The sequence below is a fragment of the Elaeis guineensis genome, chromosome 2 (assembly GCF_000442705.2).
Source record: "Elaeis guineensis isolate ETL-2024a chromosome 2, EG11, whole genome shotgun sequence".
NCBI classification, from domain to species: Eukaryota; Viridiplantae; Streptophyta; class Magnoliopsida; order Arecales; family Arecaceae; genus Elaeis; species Elaeis guineensis.
Window position 1 is genome coordinate 17,453,583 of NC_025994.2, and position 10,420 is coordinate 17,464,002.

Here is a 10,420-nt window from a genome sequence, read left to right on the forward strand (position 1 = left end):
TTGATGTATGCGGGCCCATGAGCACCAGTGCTAGAGGTGGATATTTCTACTTCATAACTTTCACAGATGACTTATCTCGATATGGATATGTCTATCTGATGAAACATAAGTCAAATTCATTTGAAATGTTCAAACGATTCCGAAGTGAAGTAGAAAAACAAACTAGAAAGAGTATTAAAACTCTTCGATCTAATCGAGGAGGAGAATACCTTTCTAGTGAATTTCTTACATATCTAGGAGAGAATGGGATTCTCTCCCAATGGACTCCTCCAGGAACACCACAGCATAATGGTGTGTCTGAAAGGAGGAATCAGACTCTGTTAGACATGGTCCGATCCATGATGGGTTTTGCTAGCTTGCCGATATCCTTCTGGGGATATGCACTCGAATCGGCCTGTTATCTGTTAAATAAGGTTCCAAATAAGTCTGTAATTAAGACTTCATATGAGATATGGACGGGACGTAAGCCAGCATTTTCACACCTTAGGGTCTGGGGTTGCCCGATCTATGTCAAACGATTAGTCACAGACAAACTTGGATCTAGGTCTGACAAATGCTCATTCATAGGGTACCCCAAAGAGACAAAAGGATATTTTTTCTACCATGCTGATGAACAAAAGGTGTTCGTCAGCCTTAAGGCAATCTTTTTAGAAAAGGAGTTCCTTGGTGAAGGAACCGTTGCCTCTAAGGTTGAACTTGATGAAGTTCAACAGGTAGAAGGACCGACACCAATAGCTGACCTGAGTCGAATATGATTAGATCAGATCCGGAGCCCAATGTACCTACACCATTAAGGCGATCCGATAGAGTACCACGTCAGTCGGACAGATACTATGATTTCTTGATCCGAAACGGTGATCCCATCGAACTTGATAAGAATAATGAGGATCCGATCACCTATATGGATGCAATGCAGAGACCTAATTCTAAGAAATGGCTTGAAGCCATGAAATCCGAAATGAAATTCATGAAGGTCAATGATGTATGGACATTGGTTGACCCACCTGAAGGGGTTAAATCCATTGGGTGTAAATGGGTCTTCAAAAGGAAGAGGGGTGCAGACGGAAAGGTGGAGACCTATAAAGCCCGTCTGGTCGCCAAGAGGTATCGTCAACGTTATGGTATTGACTATGACGAGATATTTTTTCCTGTGGTAATGCTCAAATCTATTCGGATAATGCTTGCAATAGCTGCCCATCTGGATTATGAGATCTGGCAGATGGATGTAAAGACAGCTTTCCTGAATGAAGAGCTGACCGAAGAGGTGTATATGATACAACCTGAGGGGTTCACATCCACAGATGAGTCTAAGGTGTGCAAGCTTCAGAGATCCATTTATGGATTGAAGCAAGCTTCTCGGAGTTGGAACATGCATTTTGATAAGGTGATCCAAATGTATGGCTTCATTAAGAATGGAGAAGAGCCCTGCATCTATAAATGGGCAAATGGTCCAGTTGTGGTATTCCTTGTCTTGTACGTGGATGACATTCTCTTAATCGGGAATGACATCTCCGCACTACAGAGAATAAAAATTTGGTTGTCATCACAGTTTTCCATGAAGGACTTGGGTGAAGCATCCTACATCCTAGGGATGAAGATCTATAGGAATAGATCTAAAAGGATGCTTGAGTTATCCCAATCCATGTACATAGACACTGTACTGAAGAGGTTCAGTATGGAGAATTTTAAGAAGGACTATCTACCGATAGGCCAAAGAATTTCTCTCTCTAAGAAGGATTGTTCGACAACTCCTGAAGAGAGAGAGTGTATGAGTAGAGTCCCATATGCTTCAGCCATGGGATCTATCATGTACGCCATGACATGTACAAGATCAGATGTGGCATACTCACTAGTAGTAGTAAGTAGATACCAATCTGATCCTGGAGAAAATCACTGGAAAGTGGTTAAAGCCATCCTTAAGTATTTGAGAAATACTAAGGACCAATGGTTGGTTTATGGCGAGTCAGATCTGAAACTTGTGGGGTTCACAGACTCTAGCTTCCAATCTGACCATGATGACAGCAGGAGCGTGTCGGGTTATATCTTTACTCTGAATGGTGGAGCCATCTGCTGGAAGAGTTCCAAGCAACATACTATGGCGGACTCTATTTGTGAAGCAAAGTACATCGCAGCATCGGATGCTGCGAAGGAAGCTGTGTGGCTGAGGAAATTCATCAACGAGCTCAGAGTAGCACCGTCCCTTGATGGTCCGATCCTGCTCTACTGCAACAACACTGGTGCCATAGCTCAAGCGAAGGAACCCAAAGCACATCAGCGGACGAAGCACATCTTGCGCCGCTTCCACCTGGTCTGAGAGATCGTGGATCGAGGTGACGTCGACCTTCAGAAGATCGACGGAAAGAAAAATCTGACCGACCCCTTCACTAAAGCTCTGGCGATAAAGGAGTTCGATAATCACAAGTCGAAGATGGGTATTAGATACTGTGCGAGTGGCTTTAGGATAAGTGGGAGTTGTTGGGACATATGTCCCAAAAAGCCAATCGTCAAGCTGTTGACGGTTGAGCAACCAAGTATTGTAATTGATTTGTTAATAAATAAAATATATTTGGTATTTTCATCATAAGCTTTCATCTTCTAATGAACTCCGTTGTTATGATGAAGTCCTTAGGATTATTTAGATTCGATAAAGAGAGGATTTATCGATTAGTCCTTAAATAGTTCACGATCAAATGATAGGCTGTTAATAAGGACGATAGCTTCTATCGAGCATAGATCACTGTAGGTCATATGAGTTGGTTGTTCTCTTAACCAAAGAGTGTGGAGACACTGGTATGGCATACAGGTGAGATGTACTGGTACATCATCATTGAACGTGACCAACTCCAGAGTATTCTGCTATCGAGAATATCTCTGATGGGATATAGGTATAAGTGTCCCTTAGACTTGAGATCACCTCAGTGACTTGCAAGCAACTCACTGTGCTTTGGTACTGGACTAACTGAATTTCTAATTCAGGGATGGAAGGCTTCTGGGCACAGTCAAGTACTTACAAAGTCAGAGTGTGATCGAGATGGGATTGACCACTCCAAGAGTTGGAGAAGAATGAGACGCTGTATTTCAATTTAGCAAAACCTTGGCCAGGATAATCCATCAGATGGATTTGATATTTTGAAATACAATATGGACAACCTGATCAGAGTTGACAGTTGAACTCTGGGGTGTCCTATGATCATATTGGTCAAGGGGATAAATTATATGAAAACTATATCCGCATGGATTCTAAGGATGTTGTTCTACACATTCGACCTATCCGATCGTCGGGTACCATTGCTAGATGGTCACTTCGATTGGTACAAAAATTTATTCCTGTGCTACCAGCTTAGGTTTGGACCTATGAGGTCACACATATTCAAGTTCATGATCCGATCGGATGGTTGATCAATGAATAAGAATCGTTCTAAGGTTAAATGATCAATACGATTGACATTTAACCCAGTGCAAGTGTTGCAGGAGGATCGATTAGCAATTCGATTGCTAATTGGCTTAATTTGATTAAGTCAATGGGCTGAGATTAAGTCTAATTAAATATGATTTAATTAGATTTGATTTGGGCTTGATTGGATCAAGTCCAATTGGTTTATTGGATAAGCCAAGTGCAAGGAAAAACTAGTCCTAGTTCAACTAGGACTTGGGTCAATCTAATTTCTAATTTGATTAGAAAATTAAATCAGATTTTAATCTAATTTAATCTGATTAAATTAGATTTTTAATTGGATTAAGACCTATTTTAATTGGGTTGATCTAATTTTGGTTTGATTTGGTTTGAGAAACCAAATTAAAACAAGTCATAAGATAGAATCCTAATAAGACTAGGATTCCACCTTGCACCACATAAGCCTTCCCCACGCCCTCTCTCTCATTCAACGCCAATCTTCTCTTATTTTGTGTGACAAAAGCCCTCTCCCAGGTCTCTCCTATGTTCACAAAAGGTCTCCTCTCTTCTTTCTTACATGGAAGGTGGTTTGGATCAAATAAAAAAGGAATAAGTTTTGGATTTCGAATTCTATGAGATAGAGTTTTAGAAATCCAAAACTCTTTCAATTTTGCACCGAATCTATCCAAATTTTTTTTAATTTTTGTGGATTTTAGGGTATACATTATGCTCTCTTTGCTAGTGATCTATACACAAAAATAAGGAGGAGGTGCTCAAGAGTTGGGCACCCCTTATCTTGCCATATTTGGATAAGCCTTGACTAGGTATTTGACCTAGACAAGGACTCTATCATATCTCTATGTATAAAATGAGTTTCTTCATGAAAGTTTTGGAGAATATAAAATTTTAGAGACCTTTGGGCCATCCAAAAATTAGAGAGAAATACCTTTAGGTCGTGGAGATATAAAAGACACAAGTTAGGGTGTCTAGAGAGAGAAACGAGAAGAAGAAGAGGGTCTTCTTCTAGGGTTGTTTGTTTTCATATCTTTCCTCCCTCCATCTTGAGTTTTCTGAGAGTGTCTCAGATTTGAAACTCCTCCTTCTACTTTTTATCTTTAGAAGAGTCCAAATTAAGAAGAAGGAGGCACCTAATCAACCATCAAAGAAGGATCAGCGCAGTACTAGCATACTGTGCTGATTTTCTGAAGCAGGACTTCTGATCGAGATTTGTGGGCTCGTGTGGACAACTCCTAGAGGTTGGATGTGTGTGTGGCTTGCAACATCATCCTCAAGCCTGAATCAGTGAGGTTAGAACATCTAACTTGCAAGGTAATAGATCTGATCTATTGTTTAATACATACATTAGATATAGTATAGAAACATGTTGATATGATCAACATGTAGTTCATGCTATATTTATATATTTTAATTTTTGATTTAATACTATATAATAATCATGTAATAGGATCTTAGATCTAGAGATTTTCTAATTTTAAAAAATAATTTTGATTTATTTTAGTCTTCCGCTGTATGATCTTGAAAAGTTTCAAGATCTAACCCTGAAACCCTAGATCTGGTTCCTACATACATCTCATGTATTAAAATCTGATCTAATTAGCATACTTTCAAATCTGATACATCATATATAATATCTAAAAAATATAATTTAAATTAAACTATTCAATATAAAATCTATTATAGATAGTTACTAGAACAATTCTACAACTAGTCTAGGCATGCAACAGATCAATCTTATGTATTAATTAAAATTTTATTTTTATTTTTTGATCTGAATATAATATTTATAATATCAAAAAAATAAAAAATAAATTAGATCTAATTTATATTTTAATCATATTAAAATATAAAATTATAAGACTATTCATAGATCAAACTACTCCTAGTCTAGTCATGCATCTCATACATGTTAGATCTACTTAGATTTAATTTTAAATTTTTTTGATTTCAGATCCTATCACATCTGATATGACATCTAAAATTCATTAATATCAAATAAATATAAAATAAAAATTAGATCTAAATTAGATCTGAAATAGAGCCATCAACCTGGCTCTGATACCAGTTGAAGGAAAAACCGGCTTTTTTCTTGTAGGATCTTCCAGATCTAATGAGATCTAGGGTGGAATATTTTAAAAAATTATCCTATAATTTTTAGATCTAAGATCTATTAGATCTAATTCCTATTATCTGATATTAAATCTAAAATTAAATCTAAAAATATGAGGAATAGAGAAATACCTCTAGGGTAACTAGATTATCCTGTAGATGATCGCAGCAATGCCCGAGGTTCTAAAATAGCCACGCAGTCGCTTGCCTCTACCGGTATCCACTCAAGCAAGATCTGGATCACCTTCTCCTCACAAATTTTTTTTCCAAAAATCAGATCTGGATCTAATCTGGAAGATCTTCAAAAGATCTTCTGAAGCTGGAGCAGCAGCTTCTCGACAAATCTCTACAACCTTCTAATCAGGAAGCCACCATGCCTTGGACAAGCACCAGATGGATGCCCAACCTCTTGGACGTGAAGAGGGGAGGGAGAGGAGTATAGGGGTATAGAGAAGTGGAGAGGATTTAGGCTTTTGCTGGTTATTGAGCAGAGTCTCTAAACCCTAGGCGCAGACAGGGTTTAAATAGACCCTGCTGCACCATGCAGTGCCACATCATTCGACCAATCAAAAAATTCTAATTAATTCTAAAAAAAATTTTGATTGGTAGAGTGATGTCATCTGATCATATCAGATAAAAATCTCCCAATCCCTCCTACTGTTGGCACCAACACTGGATAAGCACAGTGAGATTGGCGCCCCACAGTCCAAGTAGATCAAGGGATCAGAGTCCTCATCTCATGGGACTCTATCCTTATCCACTTGGGGCGCACGTCCAATCTGAATATGGCACCCACTTTGAGGCCCAATTTAGCAGGTGGACACTCCATAAAAAATCTCCAATGACCTCTTGCCAAGTGGCCTTCAGTCCAAAGTCCATGGGTCAACGTTTGATCGATGTCCTAAAACGAAAATGGCAGGTGACAGGAATTAGCAGGTGTTGTCCTGAATTCATTCATGAATTAAGACAAGTCCTTTTTGAGCTGGACTAGCTTCAGTCAGACTGTGAAAAACTTTCTCAAGGTTCTCTGGGTGAGTCAAATCATATTTAGCTCAGTTGAGATAGAAAAGATTATACGAGGAAAAAGTTAGGCTCAATCGTGTGCTAGCAAGATTTTCTTGAACCTAATTGGATCTAATCCAAATCAATCAAACTGGACTAGCTCAATTGATGATATCCAGACCCTAACTCTTATTTGTGTGATCCAGTTAGGTTCATTTTTGTATGATAATGAGATATATCGTGATCTCATCATCGACATCATCGAAACTCCTTTCAATGGACCAGAACTCTTCTGATTCAGACAATTAGAATGATCAATCATCAAGATCATTCTAATTACTCCCAAAATCTACCAGTGACACCTAGTAATATATGGTGCAACCCATCAAAAATAAAGACGAACCTCTCGGTGTAGCTACCTGTGTGATTGAGTTCTTCTATCATGAGTCCCGACTGAATTAGGGTTAAGGTGAACTCATCAAACCCAACATCAATCATATGAATCAATCAATTGATCTGAGTCCGATGTGAAACTCCAATGGAAAACTCTTTTTCATTATTTTACTCTGCCATGGCAATGGGCTTAAGGATTCGATCTTTCGATCATCATTAGGACTACTCTCATCTACCGAGGTTGATCGATCCCTTCTTGGTGCGATCTGGTTCCTACAATGAATATGCTACAGCCAACATACACCTCAGGGTTCTGAATGACTAGGAGATCGAGTTATGGTGTAGTCAAACTATAACACACTTAAGATGAATTATCGATGTACCTCAGGTCAAAGAACTAGACACACAGCTGCAGCATCGAGCTAGTCATCGACAAGAAGGTAGATTTTCTTATGACTGCTCGAGGTGGTCACGCTCAGTACTCTCGTTCTCAACGAATACCTATACTTTCACTCTGGTGTCTCCCACATCATAGACTCAAGACACATCTATCCTAAGGAAGTGATCGTACACTAACCTTCCGGATCAATCACCATCCTCGTGATGATCCTATGGTCAGGAGCTGTTTATGAGTTAGTTATGTAAATTCATGCCTTAAATTTTTAACTCTTAAAAATATGAATTAATATTCCTACTAACTCAAAAGATGTATCACAGACATAATGTACATAATGTAATAGTAGAATAATCCTTTTATTTATTTATAGTCAAAATTATAAATTTGTTCTTATTATTATACAAAAATGTGTCAGCCAATCTAGCATCTAGGGCACACATCTAACAGCTCCAGTGTTGTTTGTGAAGAGGAAGGATGGCTCCATGTGGTTATGTATTGATTATCGACCGCTTAATAAAGTGACTATCTAGAATAATTATCCTTTGCCATGTATTGATGATTTGTTTAATCAGCTTCAGAAAGCTAGAGTGTTTTCAAAGATAAGACCTCAGATCTGGATATCATTAGCTTAAAATCAGAAATGAGGATGTATCTAAGGTAGCCTTTCAAACTAGGTATGGTCACTATGAGTTTTTAGTGATGCCATTTGGGTTGACAAATGCTCCCACCACTTTTATGGGTCTAATGAACCAAGTGTTTCAGCAGTATCTTGATAGATTCGTGATTGTTTTTATTGATGATATACTGATATATTCTAAAGGTAAAGCAGAACATAAAGAACATTTGAGAATTATTTTGCAGATACTTCGAGAGAAACAATTATATGCTAAGTTGAGTAAGAGTGAGTTTTGGAAGGATAGAGTAGTTTTCCTAGGCCATGTGATATCAACAGAAGGTGTGTTAGTAGATCCATACAAGATCGAAGCCATTGTAATTGGGAGCCACCCACTAGTCCTATAGAAGTAAGGAGTTTTCTGGGTTTAGTAGGTTACTATAGAAGGTTTTTCGAAAACTTTTCTATCATTGCATCCCCTATGACCAAACTGCTAGAAAGAATATCAAATTTGAATGGATTGATGAATGTCAAAAGAGCCTGGAAAAATTAAAGAAATGATTAACTTTAGCTCTAGTACTGACTCTTCCTTCCAGTGGTGGAGGTTATATGATCTATAGTGATGCTTCTCACAAGGGGTTGGGTTGTGTGTTGATGCAGTATGGAAAGATTATTGCCTATGTTTCTCGACAACTTAGACCACATGAATTGAATTACCTTACCCATGATTTATAGCTTACAGCTGTGGTATTTGCTTTGAAAGTATGGAGAAATTATTTGTATGGGAAGAAATGTCAAATCTTTCACAGATCACAAAGTTTAAAGTATGTACTAACTCAGAAGATGCTGAATCTGAGACAAAGAAGATGGATGAAATTGATTAAAGATTATGATTGTACTATTGAGGATCACCTTGAAAAAGCAAATGTGGGGGCAGATGCTTAAAGCTGAAAAATCCACAGCTACTTTGTCTCACATCAAAGTAGTATATTTGCCATTGATGGTAGGATTGAGAGCACTGAATGCTCAGTTGACTGTGGGAGATTTGAGAGCCTTGTTGATAAAACACTTAATTTAAGTCATTTAAAGTAGAAAATTATATTTAATTTAGTTTATTTATTAAGAATGTGATTGCTTCTTTTTATGTTTTACAAGAAAGGTGATCGCCGATACAAAGAGTCCGATTCGTAGATCAAAAAGACTCAAGTTTGAAGAAAATTAGACTTAAAATAAAATTTAAATAAGAGAAGGATGCATACGGTATTATAGATGTTGCCCAACTATGCAACCCAAGAGGGGGGGTGAATTGGGTTTCTAAAAATTTTAAACTTAACTTACACCTTATGAAGATTGTTTAGCAATAGCAAGATAAATAAGAAGAGTATAGTTGATTCAAGGCTAATGGTTAAATGCAAGAATGCAAGAGAATAAAGAAGTTCTAAAAGGAGAGCAATTAAACACGACACAAACAAGAGGATTTATAGTAGTTCGGTGCCAACCTTGCACCTACATCCACTCCCCAAGCTCCTATTTAAAAATTTCAATCACTAACTTGTATTCAACTTGAATTACACTCGTCGGAACCTCTGACTCTAGCTATCCCAAGCTAGTCCACTTATTTTTTGGTACAAGCCAACCCAATACAATCCGATTCAAGGTTCGGATCAACCTTCCCACATTTTGGAACCCTTCCAAAACAAAAAACAGTAACTCAAAAAGAGTATTACAATTAATAGTATAGAAAATACAAAAGAAGTTTTTTAATGAGCGAATGAAGCTTTAAATACACTTTACTCAAATAGAAGAACCTTCTTTCTGATTTTCTCAAGGTGGTTGGAGACTTGAATGAGCACTTGAGGAGTTGGTAAACTTGAATTAAAGCTTCTTGAATGCTTTTGAGTGGGCTCTTGCTTAGGGCTGAAAAGTAAGCTTGAAAATCCTCTTTTCAAAATCTTTTTAACCTTCTTGATTCCCACCTTTTAGTCTCTTTTATATCTTTAAGAATGTAGAGTGCAATCTGGGCTGAAAAAGAGCCGTTAGACCACATTAAAATGAGTATTAAATGCACTTAAAATGGGTTAAAAACTAGCCGTTGCGGAACTTTCCCATCACAGGGGTCGACTCATGGGTCGACTCATGCTCATGGTTGACTCATGGGGTCGACCTCTGTGGAAAACAGCAGAAAATAATGGTTCTGTAATTTTGACCTAAAAATAGCAGAGGTCGACTCATGGGTCGACTCATGCCTGGTGGTCGACCCATGGGGTCGACTCACAGACTATGCCAGCCAAAAAATTCTGCATGCCAATCAGCCCTTTGTACCATGAGTCAACTCATGGGGTCGACTCAAATTTAAAACATGAATATCTTTCAAAATATATGTCCAAAAACTATAAAATTTTCTCCAATGGATCACAAATCTTTTGTTCTTGCTTTTTGATGCTTTCAGAATCAAGATTGATAAAATTACGATTTTGCCCTGAAATATAATAAA